This window comes from Bombina bombina, chromosome 3, assembly GCF_027579735.1.
Source record: "Bombina bombina isolate aBomBom1 chromosome 3, aBomBom1.pri, whole genome shotgun sequence".
In the NCBI taxonomy this organism is placed as follows: domain Eukaryota; kingdom Metazoa; phylum Chordata; class Amphibia; order Anura; family Bombinatoridae; genus Bombina; species Bombina bombina.
Window position 1 is genome coordinate 766,512,621 of NC_069501.1, and position 23,212 is coordinate 766,535,832.

At 36.1% G+C, this 23,212-nt stretch overlaps 1 long non-coding RNA gene across 1 annotated transcript; it reads left to right on the forward strand.

Annotated features, from left to right (window-relative positions):
* The first annotated feature begins 2,843 nt into the window (after positions 1–2,843).
* LOC128651919 (uncharacterized) lies at positions 2,844–13,135 on the forward strand. The gene is made up of 2 exons (XR_008401217.1): positions 2,844–3,001; positions 12,957–13,135. It is a non-coding gene; the product is annotated as an uncharacterized LOC128651919 (long non-coding RNA).
* Positions 13,136–23,212: the final 10,077 nt, after the last annotated feature.

Genomic DNA, 23,212 nt, shown 5'->3' on the forward strand with positions numbered 1-23,212 from the left:
TGATGATGCCATTAGGACACACAGTGTAATATTTTTGACAATGATTTTAAAAATGGAATGATGTTTGATTCAATATAATCCTAAAATGATAGCTCAAAGGGATAGTCCACCTAACATTAAACAGATACAGCAGAAATTAAAATCACCTCTTTACTGTCATGATATTTTCAGTGTTTTTCTTCCTTCTCTTGAATTTAATTTTCATTAAGAAATTTCATTTTATATGCCAGCCCATTTTATAACACCTGTGTAGGTGTGGTGTTTAAAACTAGACTGCAATCAGTAAGGGTTACGCAGGTGCAGGGAGAAAACTGGCCCAGCTCTTAAAATATTAATTGTTTGCAAAAAAAAACTATGATACCCTGATTACGTTATATTTGCATATTATTCTTGCTTAGAATAATAATATATTTACACTATATACATATAGTGGTATAAATAAACACAGAGATATGAAATACAACATTGTTTAGAACAAAATAAAATTTAGGGACATGTAAATATGTTTGGAAAAGATTTCTGACATAACACATATATATATATATACAAGTATGTGCAAAGATATATGTACAAATTCTAGCATTAATAATCACTTTAAAAAAAGAAAAAACATGAGATAGTCATATCATGATTTCTAGAAATACAAATACACATTAATTTATGTAAAAAAATCATGTCAGATGCTGCATCAGATGATGCTCATCGCTCCATACTTGACACGCGTGTTTTTGACAGACTTTTTAATAAATAAGGGCGTCGTATGTAGATTCGTGGCAGCGATGTCTGGCGAGCATATTGACTCCAGCGAATGCACCGAGATTGACACTTTGATAAATCGACCCCTAAGTAATATGTTTTTCGAACATTTGGGTTATATTATAAATTATAAACCATGTTGCAGTTTATCCTGTAATTTCATTAATGGGACAGTAAAGTCAAAATTAATCATTCATGATTCAGATAGAGCATGCAATTTTAAACAACTTTCCAGTTTACTTATGTTATCTAATTTGCTTTGTTCTTTTGGCATTCTTTGTTTAAAAAAATGCTCAGGGGCAGCATAGCACTACTGGGAGCTATCTGCTGATTGGTGGCTGCACATACATGCCTCTTGACATTGGTTCAGCTCTCAGTAGTGCTACTTCACCAAAGGATTCCAAGAGAATAAAGTACATTTCATAATAGAAGCAAATTGTAAAGTTGTTTAAAATTGCATGTTCTATCTGAATCATGAAAGAAAAATGTGGGTTTTATGTCCCTTTAATGTGCATAAACTACATGTGGACACATTTTCTTGGTATGTATTGAAGATATTTGAGTATCACATAGGGGTTGGGACAGATTCAAATTCTGGATAAATAAGAGGATTGCTGGATTCTGAAACTGAAGTCCCAAGTACAATTGGGATTCAACACTGAATCTGATATAACTGATCAGTAAATAGGATATTATACATATTTATTTTCTCTGGCTATTGTATATATTTTCATATAATAATTTTTTTTAATATTTATAACAGCAGTAAACTCTATATACAGTATGTACCATTTCAATGTCTACATTATGGGGTTAAATCATGCTCTACCAATCAGGTGTCAGACTGTCCTTTTGATGTTAAAAGGACACTAAACCCAATTGTTTTCTTTCAGGATTCAGATAGAGCATGCAATTTTAAGCAACTTTCTAGTTTACTCCTATTATCAATTTTCTTTGTTCTCTTGCTATCTTTATTTAAAAATCAGGAATGTGATGCATAGGAGCTGGCCCATTTTTGGTTGAGATCCTGAGTTATGCTTGTTTATTGGTGGGTAAATGTAAGACTACAATAAGCAAATGCAATCCATGGTGCTGAACCTAAAATGGGCTGGCTGCTAAGATTTACATTCCTGCTTTTAAAATAAAGATAGCAAGAGAAGTAAGAAAAATTGATAATAGGAGTAAATTAGAAAGTTGCTTAAAATTTCATGCTCTATCCGAATCGTGAAAGAAAAAAAATTGGGCTCAGTGTCCCTTTAAGGGCACAATTAAGGCATGATTCCAGGCTGAGACACATTAGACCATTCCTTTTTTTATCCTGCTTAAAAAACAGTATCCCACTGTTTTATATCTGTATTAAAGGGTTAGAAATTGATTCCCATGTGAACCTAATTAAAATATATTTTTATAATTACTATTATAAATGCAATAATTTAAAATAGTTTTTTTAATTAAATTAAGCTTTTTACATACCTTAAATTTAAAGGTTCAATTGTCATGAAATGTGCGGTAATGACCGCCCATAAAATGAGGCATGGCTCATATAATCCATCATCCGCCCCCCATCCAATGGCAAAGCTGCTGGGCCCCTTAATTTAAATATTATATTCAGTCAGCATCGCATGCGCAGTACTGACGTTAAATCACAGCTGTTCACAGCTTATTCATCCTATTGGTTGAAGGGGCAGCTTCACACCAGCAACTGAGTGGAGACAGATAGGGAACAATATAAACAGGAACTCTATTACCCACGCTTCAGGATGAGAGCTGTGCAACACTTTACAAGCTGCTTCTGTCCTACACTTAGGAGAGCAGCGTGTATACTAGAATTATTCCCTGCCTGTGATGAAGTCCATCTGTGTTTTAAACGTTGAATACGGCAGTGAGTTTGAGAGCTATGTTTAACTGTCGGGCTAATCTCCCCCCTCCCTCTGGCTGTGTTTGCTTGATTAATGACGATGAGGGCTCCGTTTCCACATGAAAGCAAACACATCCAGAGGGAGGGGGGAGATGAGCCTGACAGTTAAATAAACATAGCTCTCAAACTCACTGCCGTATTCAACATTTAAAACACAGATGGACTTCATCACAGGCAGGGAAGAATTCTAGTATACACGCTGCTCTCCTAATGGTCTCTTCTCATTTGCAAGTGTGAAGTCGCCCCTCCAAGCGATGCTTATGTAAAGATTTGAACTCTGTGACTCTCTTGATGCAGGAGATGAGATCTGTGGACAAAATCTGTCAGGTGCGGTGCCTGCTTGAAAGAACTCTCAGTAGTATGGGGGCGAGTCTGCGCATGCGTTGCTACTAAAATAGTTTCATTGCGCATGCGGGCCGCCATGATGTTCCTACCTAGGTAGAATATCGTAACAGGACCCATATAATGTTTAAAAAATGGGTCTGGCGCAGTACCAAGTTTCTAATTGAAATTACAAAAAAACAGAAAGAAAACTTTACAAAGGTACCAATTACAAATGTATTTATTATTTTAAGAAGTTTTTAATAAGTTAAAAATATTTTTTGGGTTTACTATCCCTTTAAGAATAAAGTTATTTTTTTTTTTTTTAAATGGAATTGTACATTTCTAATGTTTTTGTAATATTAGTACACTTTTACAAACTATTATCAGGTTTCTCTTAAGCCCTCTGGTCTGGCGAGATTCTATAAAGTGCTTTATCAGTATTATGAGGCCCTGTGAAGGATTGTTTTAAAAACAATTATTATATTTTTGGGAACTGTATATCTTATTAAGGAGAGTTTACTTATTTTCTTTATATGAAGGAGAATTATTTACATTACAATAAAAGTCTCAGTAAAATTAGCTGATGATTGCTCCCTAGTTTTTGAGACTCAGGCCTTATGTAACTATTAATGTGGGTTAAATTGAACCTGTTCAGTATAACAGCTGGTAGTGAGAAAGATGAGGCGCTGGAGAATTGACCAGCTACGATCACAAGTGTGACGTGGGAAAAGTCACATGACATATTTTTAAATACCAGTCTCTCACTAACGGACCGGTAACACACACCCGCCACAATAGCGGGGAGGTCATCTTATTTGGATCTTTAAGTTTTTTTAATCCAATTTCTGGACATTATCATTTGTTACACTATATAACAGGTACCTGATTATCAAATAGCGGAAATATATACTACAGTTATTCAATTGTTTTCTCTGATGAAATCGATGTTATAAGGGAGACGTCCCTTTTTATTTTATGTATGCTTTTAACAAGTTATTAAATTTCTGTCTAATTATACAAATGTTTTATTAGTTTTTATATATAGATAAGAAGCTCACATTAGACAACAAGTTTATATATATCAGTTGTATATACCTGTTTACATCTTTTTATTAACTGAATGTTGATAAATACTTAAGATTACTTACAATAAATATATAATAACAACATTGCAGTACATACATTAAACATTTATCCAATCACAAAATACAATATATTCAAATTATAGAATTTAACTAAATACTCTACCCGTGCTAATCTAGCGCTGGACTACATTCACTACAGTATAACAGCTGGCCAATTCCTGCTGCTTCCACCTTAAAAACACACACTTCCTCACACACAACACAACTGAGATTAATCCACGCTTAATTTCCCAGCTTTACTATTGCAACTCCGTCCCCTCTTGTCTCTCTAGTTTCAATATATCTCCTTCACAATCCATAATGAATGCCTTTGCCAGGCTGATCTTCCTTAAATGTCGCTCCTTATCGGCTCTTAGTGGTTTCCTCTAACCTCCAGAATAAAACACAAAATCCTGACTCTAACATTAAAGGCACTCTATAACACTGCCCTCCCCCCATATCTTCATCTATTATTGTATCTACAGATACAATAATCCCTCCTGCCCCCTTTGCAGGGATAGGCAAGGTGTCCGTACACAGACACTGGCGTCCTTGACTGGCCCTTGCAGTGTCCACCGCCCATTTTGCTGTGGGGAGGGAGGAGTAAGACAGATGAATATTGGTCCTGACTCCTCCTTAACACACGCGGCGCCACGTTTTGCAGGGTTGGGGCCACTCCCACATGATGCCGCTTAGTACCAGAAAATGACTCTGAGTGAGACAGAGAGGGAGGGAAGATTCAAGAAGCAAGCTGCCACTGTGTCCCTGGAGCTTTATATGCAAAGGTAAAGCACTTTAACCAGCACCTGAGGTTTATTATAAGTAGTATTTAAATAGAAAGAAAAGATATAGTAAGGTTGTGAATCATAACCTTAGTATATCTTTTCTTTCCGATTAAATAATAGGAAAGGGAAAATATTTAGTGAGAATAAAATTAGTGGCTTGTCAAGAGACTGCTAGCAATATTGGTTGATAAGTTATGGAATAAATAAAGCCTGAGTGAAATACTGGATGTGTATCTTCTGCATCTGTATAATAAAATTGTAAATGTACCTTGGTGTCCTTCACTAAAGGTCTTTACTTTAGAAAATGTCCGCCACAGCCTTGGCTCGTGCCTATCCCTGCCCCTTTGCTCTGCCCATGACCTCTTTTTCTCCTCCTCTCTTGTTACTGCCTGTCTACAAGACTACTCCATATTGGCCCCTATCTTAGCGTATAACCCCCTAGTTTTCAAACTACCAAGTGCTCCTTAAAGACGACATTGTTTAGGGATGCATACAATTTATACTAACATTTTCTTATCTTAGTTTCTCTCCTCCTTATGCCATCTCCTTGAACCCCCTTAGCATGTTAGCCTTTGAGACCAGCTGTTTTGTAGATTACCTTCATGAGAGCCTCTTGGCAGGGCACTTTATCACTTTGTCTCCCATAATTGTTACCTTGCATATTAGACCCATATTTTAGCTCTGCAGAATCAGTTGACACTCTACAAATAGCTGATAATAACAATAATTTTAATCATTCAAACAAAAATGTAAAAATGGCTTTGATACATTTGTGGCTAAAAACAGAATTCTGAAATATGATTGCTTGTGTTAATTGGGTTGGCTTTTTGTATTAATGTAAGTTCAGTTGGCAGCAGGGCCACCATCAGTGGGTGTAAAGGGGTCACTGGAGTCAGGGGCCCAGTAGGCCAGTGGGGGAATGGCCCCAGGGCAAGCTAACAGACTTGCCGGGAGTCTGAGACACATTTTTTGGGGGGGACATTTTTTTTTAATTATGGCAGACAGTGCTATTGCAGAACACAGGGAAGGGGGTCGGGCCCCAGAGCAGCACTAACAAAGATGCAATGCAGCCCCTATAGCCAGAGGCTTTGAGAACATATTTGTTCTGAATTGCAACACAGTGCCGTATGCTACTATAGAATGCAGGGGGCAGGGCCGATACCAGGGGCAGGCGATATGGGTAGCTGCTCTGGGCTCCTTCCCTCTACAAGCTTAGCACATACTCTGATGCAGAGCCAAAAGGCAGGTGAGGAGTCATGTACTTAGCCTGTGCCTGGGCTTCTGATAGAGGACGATAGAGGTGAGTGGGGCCTGGCAGCTGCCTTAGATTCTGACAGTGAAGGGAGGAAAATGTTGGGACAATAGAGAAAAAAATGTTTCCACCCACACTACCACTGGCCCAGTGTTTGCAAGTGTGGGGGAGTATGGGTTGCTGTTGCTGTACGGCGCAGGAGGGGTCCTCAGTGAGCTTGACCCGAAAAAGCAGAAGTTACAAAAGTGATAAAGAAGGCTGCATGCCTATTCATGTCTGTGTGCCCCCCTTTGTGTGTGTCCTTTTATGCCTCCAAATGTGTATGTTTAAGTTCCTGTGTGTGTTTGTCCTTGTGTGAATGTGTGTCCCCCTGTATGTGTGTGTGTGTCCCTGTGTGCGTGTGTCTATTCTTTTATGTTTGCATGTATGTCTTTGTGTGCCCCCATGTGTGCGTGTGTGTGTCCCTGTGTGCATGTCCTTGTGTGCCCCCTGTGGGTATGTGTGTCTCAATGTGTGTTTGTCTTTGTGTGCTTCCCTGTGTGTATGTGAGTGTCCCTGTGTATGTGTGTATCCCCTTGTATGCCCCCTGTGTGTATGCATGTGTCCCTGTGTGGATATTTGTCTATGTTTCCCTGTGTGCGTGTTTGTGTCTATCCCTAAGTGAATGCGTTTGTGTTTGTGTCCGTGTGGTTCCTTGTGTACCCCTGTGTATGGCTCTGTGTGTACATGTGTTCCTATATATATATAAATATATATATATATATATATATATATATATATATATATGTGTGTGTGTGTGTGTGTGTGTGTTTTTAAATATAATCATATTTATATATAGGTAAGGTAATATATTTTACAAACATACATTTCCAACATACATACCAGGCCTGTAGGATGTTCTCACCATCACTGGCCTAATAGTTCCTTTAGGTATAGTTTAGTCCTAGCATTTTTTCTATTCTAGCAGAATTGCTCCCTAAGTGCCTTACAAATTGGTTAATTTAGGATTGGGTTACAAGAGGCAGTCTACGAGTATTTACTATATACACGCCAAATTAGAATTGTTCCCAACACTACTTACCTTCTATTTACATTACCTTCTCCATCATTTAGGAACCTATGAATCAGTAGAGATCTTTCCACATAGGATAGATAGTACTTATTCTATCACTACCTAGGTTGGTAGAAACATTACAACTAATTAGACCTCACATTTCTTAAAACAACATATTAACCACAATTACTACCTGAACTGCCTTGTCTCTTTACATAAAAATTGAAGTAGACAATAATTACATATAGGCAGAAATTAAGTACTTACTTTTTTAGCTCTGTAATAGTGGCCAATAGTGGAAAAGATATATTTTTCTAAATAATATGTTGTTTCCTATTTCATTCTATTTTTGTGCCCATAACATGTTGCTTTCTATTTTACTTTTTTATTTTCTTCATTATTGTGTTTTCCAGTAAGCATCATTATTTAAGTTTCTTACTTTCTTTTGTTTTGTTATATAATTGAATAATTATATTTTGTATTTAGTCTTTAGGAATATCTCATCACTTTTATACCTTACTATTAGAAATATTCAGTTAAGCCAATCTTTAAACATTATTTAATGCCACTCACATCACCACTTAATAACACTCATTTTTATGAACGTTTTATACACATTTTAACCTTGTTACTCTCACTCAATGTTTTCACAAGAGACAAATTAGGTTTTGTTCACACACCATTGGCTAACATAAGTATTTAACCTGACCACAGGTGAACACCTGTAGATCTCTGATGAAGCTCATGTGAGCATGCGGGAAACGCGTCAGATCTAACCCTGCACACTGTGACTGTGTCTCTCACTTGTCTGCTCAATAAATTATCCACTTTGGAAAAGAGTTCCTTGCAGTTCCTCGCTTTTCTTCTCCTAAATTCTATATATATATATATATATATATATATATATATATATATATATATATATATATATATATATATATGTGTGTGTTTGTGTGTACATATAATCATATTTATATATAGGTAAGGAAATATATTTTACAAAAACATCATATATATACTGTATATAAATCAAGGTATCAGTAAAAGATAACAGGCAGGGGAGATATATGGTAATATACAAAGCATATTCATGTATATCTGCAAATGGAGTATACAGGATACATTGCACTGCATGTGAAGTGGGATATTATATTGGAGAAACAAGCCAAAAACTGCACCTTTGGATGAACTTACACAGACACTCAATCAAAAACCACTGTGAAACAAAATACTGTACCCCTGTTGGTCACCATTTCACCCAACCTGACCACTCCATCCAAAACCTCAAAATCAAAATTCTCAGAGGCAACTTCAAAAACACCATGGAAAGAAAAACATTTGAAATGAAAATGATAATGCACTTCAACTTGCTAAATTCTGGACTAAATGTGGACTCTGGTTTCTTAAAGGGACATTATACACTCATTTTTTCTTTGCATAAATGTTTTGTAGCTGATCTATTTATATAGTCCATGACGTTTTTTTTAAAAAAAAAAAATGTTTAGTTTTGCTTATTTTTATATAACATTGCTCTGGTTTTCAGACTCCTAACCAAGCCCCAAATTTTTATGTGAATACCGTCAGATACCTACTCCAGCTTGCTCCTGCTTGTGTAAAGGGTCTTTTCATATGCAAAAGAATGGGGGGGGGGGGGGGGGAGTGTCTTATTTCCCACTTGCAGTGGGTTTTCCAACTACCTTTTCAACAGAGCTAAACTGAGAGCTTCTAAGTAAGTTTTTAAACAGTTTTATACTGGATTTTTATATCTTATATATATTTTGTATCTGTGCATCTTATTCTTTATAGTAGTGTCTATTACATGCAGTTATATGAAAATGAGTGTATACTGTCCCTTTAACCCATTATCATTTTTTTTTTGTAATGTACTTTCATATATTGTAGTCAATTACATTGTATATTCCACTCTCTCTATGCATAGGTACGCAGGAAAGCCTATGTCCACACTTTTGTCATTATTATTATTCCCCTTTTTTTTTTTTTTTCTTTCCTTTCTCCATTTTTGACTATCTTATATTCCCCTGTATACCTAATTTCTCATTTTTATTCATATGGATTCTATGTTGATATATAACTTTATGTCAGTATATGCTTTGTGTATTACCATTTATTTCCCCTGCCTGCTATCTTTTACTGACACTGTCTGCCTGTCTCCTAAACCCCCATCATGATTTTTACGACACCCCCTCCTCCCCCTGCATTCAGACCTCTGTAACACTTTGAGGCCCATTTATCAAGCTCCGTATGGAGCTTGAAGTGCTGTGTTTCTGGCGAGCTGCTCCATAACCCTGTCCGCCTGCTCTGATGAGGTGAACAGGAATCGCCACAATTCAACCCGATCGAATATGATCGGGTTGATTGACACCTCCCTGCTGGCGGCCGGGGGTCTCCCTGAGTCTGCAGGGGGGGTTGCACCAGCAGCCCTTGTGAGCTGCTGGTGCAATGCTGAATATGGAGAGCGTATTGCTCTCCGCATTCAGCAAGGTCTTGCGGACCTGATCTGCACTGTCGGATCAGGTCTGCAAGACCTTTCATAATTCGGCCTCTTTGTCTTTTTAGCCTGTGTTTTAAGATATTCTGTAAATTCCATCAAATTGGTCAGTATTGCTTCAGACTGGAAAAAGGAAGGAACTCCTCCGAAAGCTTGTCTACTTATAAATGTATAGCTAGTCCAATAAAAAAGTATCATTGCTCAATGCAATACTCTTGTTATTTTGATGTCTAAATCTCTGGACTAACACAGCTACTCCAATCAACGTATATATATATATATATATAAAAATATGTATTTATGAATAAATAGAACATATTCTGCCATTTGAAGAACATTTGAGTGTGAAATATTGTGTGATATTCATATTTTCATTTGGGGTTAGCGCACGTGGTTAAAAACAATCATGTTTGCGCAAGTTCGTGCCCGATCGAAGATCGAAGTCTATGGGGGAATACGTTAACGTGGTCACGATATTCGAAGTTAGGAATTTTGCACACATCGACTTGTAATACGTGTGCAAAAAGCTTAAAGAGACAGTATACTATAAAATAGTTTTTCCCTTAACCCCTTAATGACCACAGCACTTTTCCATTTTCTGTCCGTTTGGGACCAAGGCTATTTTTAAATTTTTGAGGTGTTTGTGTTTAGCTGTAATTTTCCTCTTACTCATTTACTGTACCCACACATATTATATACCGTTTTTCTCGCCATTAAATGGACTTTCTAAAGATACCCTTATTTTCATCATATCTTATAATTTACTATAAAAAAAATTATAAAATATGAGGAAAAAATGGAAAAAAAACACACTTTTTCTAACTTTGACCCCCAAAATCTGTTACACATCTACAACCACCAAAAAACACCCATGCTAAATAGTTTCTAAATGTTGTCCTGAGTTTAGAAATACCCAATGTTTACATGTTCTTTGCTTTTTTTGTAAACTATAGGGCCATAAATACAAGTAGCACTTTGCTATTTCCAAACCATTTCTTTTCAAAATTAGCGATAGTTACATTAGAGCACTGATATCTTTCAGGAATCTCTGAATATCCATTGACATGTATATATTTTTTTTTAGTAGACAACCCAAAGTATTGATCTAGGCCAATTTTGGTATATTTCATGCCACCATTTCACCGCCAAATGCAATCAAATAGAAAAAATCGTTCACTTTTCACAAATTTTTTCACAAACTTTTGGTTTCTAACTTAAATTATTTACAAACAGCTTGTGCAATTATGGCATAAATGGTTGTAAATTCTTCTCTGGGATCCCCTTTGTTCAGAAATAGCAGACATATATGACTTTGGTGTTGCTTTTTGGTAATTAGAAGGACGCTAAATGCCACTGCGCACCACACGTGTATTATGCCCAGCAGTGAAGGGGTTAATTAGGGAGCATGTAGGGAGCTTTTTGGGGTAGTTTTAGCTTTAGTGTAGTGTAGTAGACAACCCCAAGTATTGATCTAGGCCAATTTTGGTATATTTCATGCCACCATTTCACCGCTAAATGCGATCAAATTAAAAAAAACGTAAATTTTTTCTCAATTTTAGGTTTCTCACTGAAATTATTTACAAACACCTTCTGAAATTATGGCACAAATGGTTGTAAATGCTTCTCTGGGATCCCCTTTGTTCCGAAATAGCAGACATATATGGCTTTGGCATTGCTTTTTGGTACTTAGAAGGCCTCTAAATGCCGCTGTGCATCACACGTGTATTATGGCTAGCAGTGAAGGGGTTAATTATGTAGCTTGTAGGGAGCTTGCAGGGTTAATTTTAGCTTTAGTGTAGAGCTCAGCCTCCCACCTGAAACATCAGACCCCCTGATCCCTCCCAAACAGCTCTCTTCCCTCCCCCACCCCACAATTGTCCCCGCCATCTTAAGTACTGGCAGAAACTCTGCCAGTACTAAAATAAAAGGTATTTGGCCCTTTTTTTAAAAAAAAAAAAAAAGCATATTTACATATGCTGATGTGTAGGATCCCCCCTTAGACCCCAACCTCACTGATCCCCCACCAAACTGCTCTCTAACCCTTCCCCTCTGCAATAATGGGCGCCATCTTGGGTACTGGCAGCTGTCTGCCAGTACCCAGTTTTGTAACAAAATGTGCCTTTTTTTTTTTTTAAATTCCCTTTTCTGTAGTGTAGCTTTCCCCCCCACCGAGACCAACCCCCAACCCCTTCCAGGACCCTTAGATTGCATTTTAGTGGGGGTTTTTTTTTCAACTTTTCAACTTTTTTTTTTCTGTAGTGTAGCGGTTCCCACCCGCTCCCGCCCCGTGCACGCGCCCGCCCACCACCCCCGTGCACGCGCGCGCCCCCGTGCACGCCCCCGTAGCTCCCGCCCCCGATCCCGCCCCCTCCACTCCACATAGCGCACCGATGGCCGCCACCCGCCTCCCACGTAAGCTCCCACCCACCAACTATACCGGCCATCGATGTCCGGTGCAGAGAGGGCCACAGAGTGGCTCTCTCTGCATCGGATGGCCAAGGGGGGTTATTGCAGGATGCCTCCATATCGAGGCTTCACTGCAATAACCGGAAAGCAGCTGGAAGCGAGCAGGATCGCTTCCAGCTGCTTTCCAGACCAAGGACGTACGCCACACGTCCTCGGTCATTAACTGACTTTTTTTTGAGGACGTGTGGCGTACGTCCTTGGTCGTTAAGGGGTTAATGTGTTTGCAATTACTTTTTTAACCAGCTGCAGAGTATAAAATGTATGAGATTTGCTTGTTAAGGCTTATTTGTATATATGAAATAGCTGATATTGTGTTTTGAAGCCACAACCTAATAAAATGGGTTGAACTTGTAGGTATTATCAGATCTCATTACTTTATCACATTGTGCAAATATACCTGCTTCTTTATCTTATATCTTTCCATATACCAATCAACAATACTTGGAGAGAACAAAGGAAAATTAACATTTTATTACCTTATCTCTTCTATAACCCACTGGGAGTGTAATTTCTTCTGCTTGCTGTGTTTGCACAGCTTGGCCTCGAGGCCAAAAACTTTAAGTATAGGTGTGGATACCACAGGCTAAATAAACTATTTCAAATGCCAATATAAGGACAATGAAAATACTTATAAACAATTTAATACACTACAGCAGGTAAAGTGGATCATTGGGAACAAATTAAAGGGGAGAACATTTTTGAGTATATAAAATAGAAAAGGCAGCACCAGCATTAAATTAAAAAAAAACTCACTTTATTTTTTTACAGGCAAAACAAGTGTGACATGGAAAGAACGTCTGACGCGTTTCACGCCCCCTAGTGGCGCTTCATCAGAGACTACAGGTGTTCCTAAACATGGCCCTCTTATACTGGGACATATTAATTGCATATTTAACCCCTTAATGTGAAACAAACAAACATTAAAAGTATATGTATTTAACATAAAATATGCTACAGTGTACATTATCCAATATACATTAAAACTGAATCAAAATAGAAAGAACAATTATTGTATTTTATTTTATTTGCAGAGCTACTTTGGAAAATGACCTTTAATCATGATGGTATCTGAGTAATTAATTATTTCTCGTATCCCCTATTCATAACTTCTGGGGAAATATATTTAATAAGTTTTTATAGATGTTATTATAAATGTTATGGTATATACAATATGGATCCACAACAGACATGAACTATTTTTGATACTAAAATATATCTAGATAATTTTTGTAATAAACTGTATCTTTTAGTAAGAAATTTAAAAAAAAACCAATTCTTTACATATGGAACCAAAAGGTACTTGTCACATTGCTACATGTTTCCTTCTTATAGTATCTTTTGTCTTTTATTTTATTGTCTTTTATTTTATTTAGCTATAGTAAGACTATCCTCATACAAGATGCTAGCTTTTTAATAGCTTTTTCTGGGCTTTTTAATAATTATATGAAGTAGCTTATGTCCCATTCAAGGTTTAGGCCATCAGGAATTCTGGTTTTAAGTTGGTAAATCCAGTATAACTCCTTCCTGTCCAAAATTTTGTACCTATTCCCACCTCTGAAAGGGACCTTTGCCACATCAATAATTTTAACCCTAAAATTTTCTTCATTATTTTTTGAGTAAACTGTCCCTTTAAGTCTAGTGGTGTTAACGCGTGAAGGGGAGCGCAAACTATTCCTCCACATTGAATCTAGCCCTTAGTGGTTTCAGTTTTGACCTTTTATTATAAGGAGCTAATATGCAGCTTTTAACATTGGTCAATCAATGAATAACAAAGAAGAAATAATTAATACATTTGTTCTTACATATTTTTCACATATTGTTTAATACAGTTTGCCCTTAATCAACCACTTATTTATTTAATATATATTATATTATTAGTTATTAGTTCAACTTATTAAAATACATATGTGTAATTTAATTTTGCACATTATAAGGATTTTCATCCTTTGCTTAATAACATTGTTTTCCTGACAATGTTTCTGTATATATTCATATAGATATATAGATATTTATTTTACAATAAATAATTTTATATATATATATATATATATATATATATGTGTGTATATATATATATATATATATATATATATACTGTATATAATAAAAACATTTTATGTGAAGAACAGTGGAATGTATTCATAACTACCTTTGGTTTTAGCATTGTTGGTCTAATGCAGTGTCGGGTTAGAGTGAGAGCGATAAGTGTTTATTTTTTTTCTGAAAAGGAATCCCCATTGAATTTTATGGGAAAAGAAGTAAATGCTGTTGCAAGATCCAAAATCCTGATCTTAACGTGCATCAGACTAACTTTTTATTTTCAACTTATAATACGAGTACTAACCCACCCACGTTAAAAGTTTACTTTTAGAGTGTGAGCGAAAGTAAAAGTTATCGCTCTACTTGTAATCTAGCACTTAATATAACATCTGTTATTTATTAATGTAATTTTAAATGCATGTTTGTTTGTGTTTTGCTTTTTTTGTGTAAGCATACTGAAATATGGTTAGGACTTATCAATTACCTGCTGTGACCACTTGCTCTAAAAGTCTGTGAGCTTGTTTGATTCTCTAAAAAAATCTTGGCAGTACTATGAAGCTTGTTGTCTCCAAAGGCAGTGTTTACTTTGAGATCATGCGTTTCACAAAGGGGTGAAGTGATGGCAAACATTCTATAATTATTTTATACCAAAAGATTCTTTAAAGCAAGAAAATATAAACTCAATTTTTTAACAAACATAACAAATATATATATAAAAAATTGTACCTTTTATTTCATTATTTAATTCAATAACCTGCCGGCCCCCCTCCATCATCTATTTTATTAGTGTGGCGTCCAATCTGCTTGTAAGCTATATGGCTTGCAGTTTTTAATTAGCTGAATCCGGCTCTAAATGGATACATGGATGTGCATTCTTGATTTAGTCAGTTTAGTCAGCTTCTCTATGCCTTCATCACTATACTTCAGTGACGTGTAGAGTGGACGGGACAGCTTTACACATCACTGAAGTAAAGAATAGAAAATCTATGGGGGCGGAGAGAAGCTGCGTGACTGACAGATTAGAAGTAAACTTGAAAATATTATTATATAAAAACAAGATATTTGTAAAAGAAATTGACTTTGCCGATTAAATGGCCATAATATGCTTAATTAAGATACGTCTGGTATAGTTATACTTTACCATCACTTTAAAAGGACAGTCTAGTCAAATTAAACTTTCATTATTCAGATAGGACATGAAATTTTAATGAACTTTCCAATTTACTTTTATCATCAAATTTGCTTTTTTCTCTTGGTATTCTTAGTTTAAACTAAACCTAGGTAGGCTCATATGCTAATTTCTATGCCCTTGAGGGCTGCCTCTTATCACATGCTTTTTAAATTGCTTTTGGCAACAAAAGACTTGATAGTTCATGTGGGCCATATAGATAACACTGTGTTCAGGCACAGAAAGTTATTTAAGATTTAACACAACACAATGCAAGTCAATAGATACATAGTCACAGTTATGTGATCAGGGGGCTGTCAGAAGATTCTAAGATACAAGGTAATCACAGAGGTAAAAATTATATATAACTGTATTGGTTATGCAAAACTGGGGAATGGGTAATAAAGGGATTATGTATCTTTTATAACAATAAAAATTCTATTGTAGACTGTCCCTTTAAGTATGTGAAGATTCTGTGAAATGTTGTGTTAGCCAATAAGATTCAAATCAGCCAATAGAATTTCAGTAGCTGTCATCCTATTGGCTGATTTGAACAGGCAATATGATTTCAGTAGATCTCATCTTATTGGCTGATTTGAATTTCAAAAATCAAATCAGCCAACAAGAATGCAAGGGACGCCATTTTGAAAAGGCTCACTTGCATTGAAGATCCAGTGTTCGGCGGTGACCATATGAAAAGGATGCTCTGCCCCGGATGTCTTCAAGGATGGAACGCTCCGCACCGCCGGTATGAAGATAGGAGACGCCACCTGGATGAAGATAGAAGACTCCGCCTGAATGGATGAAGACCTTGCCGCCTGGATGAAGACTTTCCGCCGCCTGGATATCCGGACTTCAGAAATTGTGAGTGGATCTTCGGGGGTTAGTGTTAGGTTGTTTTTTACTTTTTTCTAGTGTTTTTTTTTGTAATTACGGTTTGGGCTTTATGTAAAAGAGTGAATGCCCTTTTTTGGTAGTTATTTTAATTTAGTTATGTTAGGTTAATTGTTAGTTTAAACTTTTTTTTAGCTTCACAGGTAAGTTTTTATTTATTTTAAGATATGGATATTATAATTTTAATTTAAAGTTAGGGGGTTGTTAGGTTTAGGGGTTAATATCGGAACAGCCAATAGAATGCGAGCTCAATCTGTTTGGCTGATTGGATCAGCCAATCGGATTGAACTTCAGATTTTTCCTACCTTAATTCCGGTTGGCTGATAGAATTGTATCAGCCAATAGGAATTTGAGAGATGCCATCTTGGATGACGTCACTTAAAGGAACCGTCATTCATCGTTAGTCCGTCGGTAGAAGAGGATGGCTCCGCGTCGGCTCGTCTGAAGATGGCTCCGCTCCGGATGGATGAAGATTGAAGACGCCGCCTTGATGATGACTTCAATCGGATGGAAGACTTCTTCACCGCCCCTTGGATGATGACTTCAATCGGATGGAAGACTTCTTCAGCGCCCCTTGGATGAAGACTTCGGCCACTGTGGATGTCCACTTCTGTTCCATCGGTGGTCGGCTGGCTGAAGACGGCTAAAGGTAGGATGATCCGATTGAAGTCATCATCCAAGGGGCGGTGAAGAAGTCTTCCATCCGATTGAAGTCATCATCAAGGCGGCGTCTTCAATCTTCATCTATCCGGAGCGGAGCCATCTTCAGACGAGCCGACGCGGAGCCCTTTTAAGGGCTGGTAAGGTAATAGAGCTGTTAACTTTTTAATGTAGAATAGGGTAGGGCATTTTTTTATTTTGGGGGGCTTTGTTATTTTATTAGGGGGCTTAGATTAGGTGTAAGTAGCTTAAAATTGTTGTAATATTTTTTAAATGTTTGTAACTTATTTTTTTTATTTTTTGTAACTTAGTTTTTTTTATTTTTTGTACTTTAGTTATTTTATTTAATTGTATTTAATTGTAGTTTTTTGTAGGTAATTTATTTAATTAATTTAATGAAAGTGTAGTGTTAGGTTTAATTGTAACTTAGGTTAGGATTTATTTTACAGGTAATTTTGTATTTCTTTTAGCTAGGTAGTTATTAAATAGATAATAACTATTTAATAACTATTCTAATTAGCTAAAATAAATACAAAGCTATCTGTAAAATAAATATAAATCCTAAAATAGCTACAATGTAATTATTAATTACATTGTAGCTATCTTAGGGTTTATTTTACAGGTAAGTATTTAGTTTTAAATAGGAATAATTTATTTAAGTATAGTGTTGTGTTAGGTGTAATTGTAACTTAGGTTAGTTTTCATTTTACAGGTATATTTCTCTTTATTTTAACTAGGTAGCTATTAAATAGTTAATAACTATTTAATAGCTATTTTACCTAGTTAAAATAAATTGAAAGTTGCCTGTAAAATAAAAATAAATCCTAAGATAGCTACAATATAATTATTATTTATATTGTAGCTATATTAGGGTTTATTTTACAGGTAAGTATTTAGTTTTAAATAGGAATAATTTATTTAAGTATAGTGTTGTGTTAGGTGTAATTGTAACTTAGGTTAGTTTTCATTTTACAGGTATATTTCTCTTTATTTTAACTAGGTAGCTATTAAATAGTTAATAACTATTTAATAGCTATTTTACCTAGTTAAAATAAATTGAAAGTTGCCTGTAAAATAAAAATAAATCCTAAGATAGCTACAATATAATTATTATTTATATTGTAGCTATATTAGGGTTTATTTTAAAGGTAAGTATTTAGTTTTAAATAGGATTCATTTAGTTAATAATAGTTATAATATTTAGATGTGTTTAATTGATATTTAAGTTAGGGGGTGTTAGGGTTAGACATAGGTTTAGGGGTTAATAATTTTATTATAGGTGCGGCAGTATGGGGGGGGAGGATAGTGGTTAATACATTTATTATAGGTGGCGACGGTGTAGGGGGGGCAGATTAGGGGTTAATAAGTTTAATATAGGTGGCGGCGGGGTCCGGGAGTGGCGGTTTAGGGGTTAAACAATTTATTTAGTTGCGGCGGGGTCCGGGATAGGCAGGATAGGGGTTAATAAATTTATTATAGGTGGCGACAGTGTATGGGGGGCAGATTAGGGGTTAATAAGTTTAATATAGGTGGCGGCAGGGTCCGGGAGCGGCGGTTTAGGGGTTAAACAATTTATTTAGTTGCGGCGGGGTCCGGGATAGGCAGGATAGGGGTTAATAAATTTATTATAGGTGGTGGCGGTATAGGGGGGGGCAGGATAGGGGTTACTAGGTATAATGTAGGTGGCGGTGGGCTCCGGGAGCAGCGGTTTAGGGGTTAATACATTTATTATAGTTGCTGCGGTGTCCTGGAGCGGCGGTTTAGGGGTTAATAACTATTTAGTTGCGGGGGGCTCCGGGAGCGCCGGTATAGGGGGTAGAACAGTATAGTTTAGTGTGGGTGCTTAGTGACAGCTTGTCAATAAAGCTGTCAAAAAGCCGAAGAGCAGCGAGATCGGATGAGTGATAACTATCACAGTCTGCTGCTCATCGCCCCGTACTTTGTGCCCGGCTTTTTGACAGCTTTATTGATAACTTTGGAGAGCGTATTCAGGTCAGCGGTGGCGATGGTAGGCGAGCTTAGGAGGGCGTATTGGGGCGTTGATAACTAGAGGCCATTGTGTACATGAATTATCTCAAAGCTAGATGAGAGAAGAAAAGACAAATAAAAGAGAAAATATTCACAAGGAAACACAAAACTCAAAAACAAGATAGCTGGTAGTGATGGAATTCAACATATACAAATAAAGTAAGAAACCTGCAAAACATTTAGCAAATACTTAAGTTCCACATGAACAAAGGATTCACAGAGAGCGGCTTGAATATATGATAGATAAATTCTACCATAGCAATAGAAATTAAGCAAGTTTTATGTGTATACAGTTTCTGGGCTCTTTCAGTTTCCAGTAAAAATTGGGCACGGTAAGTTGCATGGCACAGTCTATGTTCTTAGAGGTGCTGTTAAAATCTTAATTGTAATGAGGACCAGATGCAAAAGGGGATAGTTGACTGATGTCTTGGGGCTGAAAATTGCACTGATTTACTTTTTAGCCCTCCTACAATTTAATAAGACTCATACAGAAACATGAAACCCTTATGGGATTATTTTATATATATATATATATATATATATATATAGTGGCGGCAGTATGGGGGGGGAGGATAGTGGTTAATACATTTATTATAGGTGGCGACTATATATATATATATATATATATATATATATATATATATATTGTTAGCAGGTATTTGTAGAGCGCCAACAGACTCTGCAGCTCTATAAACATGGGCGGTATACAAGGTAATATTTATAGGGATCAAATTGGTAGAGGGCCCTTCCGAGAGTTGCACTGTTGTAGATTTGTTTGCGAGTGTTCATCATCATATTAAGTCACTTAATTATATAGCTTTCAATTGAGATATATCAAATCCGACATTAATAGCTCATATCTAAGCAGATAGATTATAACTAATGGAATTAGGATAATGTAATCTAATAATTACCCAGATTAATGAAAGGTTTTGTTACATTGGCACTTGTTTATTTAGCATTGACAAAGAGAGAAGCATTTTTTTTCTTTTGTGTATGCTAGTTATGATCCTTGAGGAAAAGTCTCCCGATGTTGCCTAATGTGCTGTTGTTTTGGGGTATAATTGTGCATTTTGGGAAAAACCAGTCTGACAATCTGTAGGAATATTCCTGTTTCTTGAAGGCACATTCTGGGTGAAAATAAGCTGCTTATTGGGGTGGAGACTATTCATAGGACAAGCTATTATACTTTTGTTCATTCAATGGTTCAAAGCTTTTCTCTTTTTGTGTATACCTTATTTATTGATCTCTGCTACCAATAATAAAGACCAAGAAGAAAATAGACACAGGCACAGATACAAACAGACATACATGATTCTGTAATATATTGTATATTTGACCTATCTAAGTATAGAATAAAATGCTAACACCACTTAAGACCACCAATAGTCTTCAAGAGGCTGCTTCTTGGGTGGTAACTAGCCATAGAAAAAGCTATTATGCTAATGTTCGTTCCCAGGTTGAGCGCTTCTCTCTTTTTATTTAAGTTATTGATCTTACAACTGACTATTGCTTGTACAAAACTGGTCAAAATAATTATGAGAAAGAGGAGCAAAACCATGATGATGAAGAAGTTGATGAACAATGATGCAGGCCACGCTAGAAGGAATCTCTTACAGAAACATTTTCAAAGTTTTACTAAAAAGCACCAGCTTCAACTATTCAAAGATTGTGAATTGAAACCAAATTATTTTAACATTTAAAGTAATATGAACAATTAATAATTTTTGTTTTTATTAATAAAGACACATTTTTCAGGTTGGTATTATTAGAGGGACATGAAACCCCAAAATTTTCTTTTATAATTCAGATAGATCATGCAATTTTTAAATTTTCCTGTTGACCTCTATAATCAAACTTGCTTTATTCTCTTGTTATCTTTTGCTGAAGAAGCAGAAATACACTACTGAAAACCAGTGACAAACGGCATATACGTGCAGCCACCAATCAGCAGATAGCTTCCAGTAGTACACTTCTCCTTAGCCTACCTAGATATGCTCTATCTGAATTATGAAAATTTATTTTTGAGTTTACTGTCCTTCTAAAATCTTTTACTGTGTTATTTAATCAATGATGTGACATGGGATTTTGAAATACTGAGTCCTTTGTAATATGTGTAAGATAGCCCAGGGGGATATTCTAATTTCAAACTTCAAAGAATAACGTTCTACTTTAAACCTTCCCTGTCATGTACCAGCAGTTGCCAGAAAATCAATACATAAGATTTGTGTGTGTGTGTGTATTTTTGTTTGAAATATACATTTATGATTCATATATGCCTTTATGGATAATTACAGTTTTCTTAATTGTACAATCATTTAAATCATTCTATTTCTGATATTATTTACGCATGCATTTTGTTAAAAGAACTCCATCACAATATTCTATGCCATACATTGGATTTCACGGTTTCAAGGGTTTTTACGTGCTCAGTTCACATTAATAAACATGTTAAGAAACAAGATTTCTTCCTAGTTTAATAAAAAAAAAATATAGCTAAATTCATGCTTTTAAAATATGAAACATAATATATTTTAAATGTTCATATCAGAATGTTTATTTATGATTGCATATAAAATGTGGATGTTTATAAAATGTCCTTAAATTTAGTAGAATTGTTTAGTAAATCAATTAGTTGTTAATAATGTTAAAGGGACATTCAAGTTAATTGTTAATTTAAATATAAAAAAAATAGATATCCGCAGACAAAATATTTACTTTAAAAATATTTTAAATCATTACAATTCATTATTTTGAGTGTCAGAACAAACCATTTGAAAAGCCTCCTAAATTTGGTTTACTTCCTTTCCTGTAGCCAATTAGGTAGAAAGAGTAATGAGCCCCTGCACATATCAACAAATCATTGTGCAGCATGTAGGCATGTAAGGGTTCTGCATTCAACAGAATGGACTCTAGATTCTCTGGAGCAATGGAAAGACAATTATAGGAAAAGGATACATTATGAAAGTGTATTGTACATTAGTTTACTTTGCATAAGTAAAAAAGGGATTTTTTTAGTTTAAAGTTTCTTTAATGTCCAGATTTGTTCTTAATATTTTTCATTCTACATTATTAGCTGTTCTTTTTCTCTTAAATATTCAGATTCTCCCATTGTCTGATCTTTTTGATATACACATATACTTTCCTCTTAAATATACTCCTTTGTTACACATTTATGTGACCGTCTACCAAACAAACTGACATATATATTTGTGTGTATTTATGTGTTTGTATGTGTGTGTGTGTGTATATATATTGTAAGTGAGTGCTGGACTTTCTCTGTGTGTTGTATTCATTTGTTTTGTAATTTTCCCTATGGTTCTTGCACCCAGACCTGTCTGGGGTTAACTACCTGTGACTCTGGGGACAGCACAGCTTCCTGTGAGTGTTAGTGAGCACCCAGGGCTGAGCATGTTACAGGGTCATGGGATGTGTACCCGGTCTGGTTTGAGAGTGCATTCCCCTTCCGTGTTTTGTATATGTCTGGGGTGATTACATAGGCCTGTGCACCCTTCACTTGTTCACAGTTTGTTGGATTAAGAGCTTGCATTGTGTGGCTGTTTTAGGGTCCCAGGTTTTCGAAAGGGACCTTGACATGGTACCTGGGCTTGTCCCATTTGGCCGAATGCGGTAACTAACCCTTCCATTTTTGCTTTTAATCTTAGCTGAGAGCTTGTAAGTGAGTGCTGGACTTTCTCTGTGTGTTGTATTAATTTGTTTTGTAATTTTCCCTATGGTTCTTGCTCCCAGACCTGTCTGGGGTTAACTGCCTGTGACTCTGGCGACAGCACAGCTTCCTGTGAGTGCCAGTGAGCACCCAGGGCTGAGCATGTTGCAGGGTCATAGGATGTGTACCCAGTCCGGTTTGAGAGTGCAGTCCCCTTCCGTGTTTTGTATATGTCTGGGGTGATTACATAAGCCTGTGCACCCATCACTTGTTCACAGTTTTTTGGATTGAGATCTTGCATTTTGTGGCGGTTTTAGGGTCCTAGGTTTTCGAAAGGGACCTTGACATGGTACCTGGGCTTGTCCCATTTGGCCAAATGCTGTAACTTACCCTTCCATTTTTGCTTTTAATCTTAGCTGTGAGCTTGTAAGTGAGTGCTGGACTTTCTCTGTGTGTTGTGTGTGTGTATATATATATATATATATATATATATATATAATCAGTACTTTGTAAATGTATGTATACTTGATTTGTTGAATAGTTAAGAGATTGCTTACTTCTATTTTT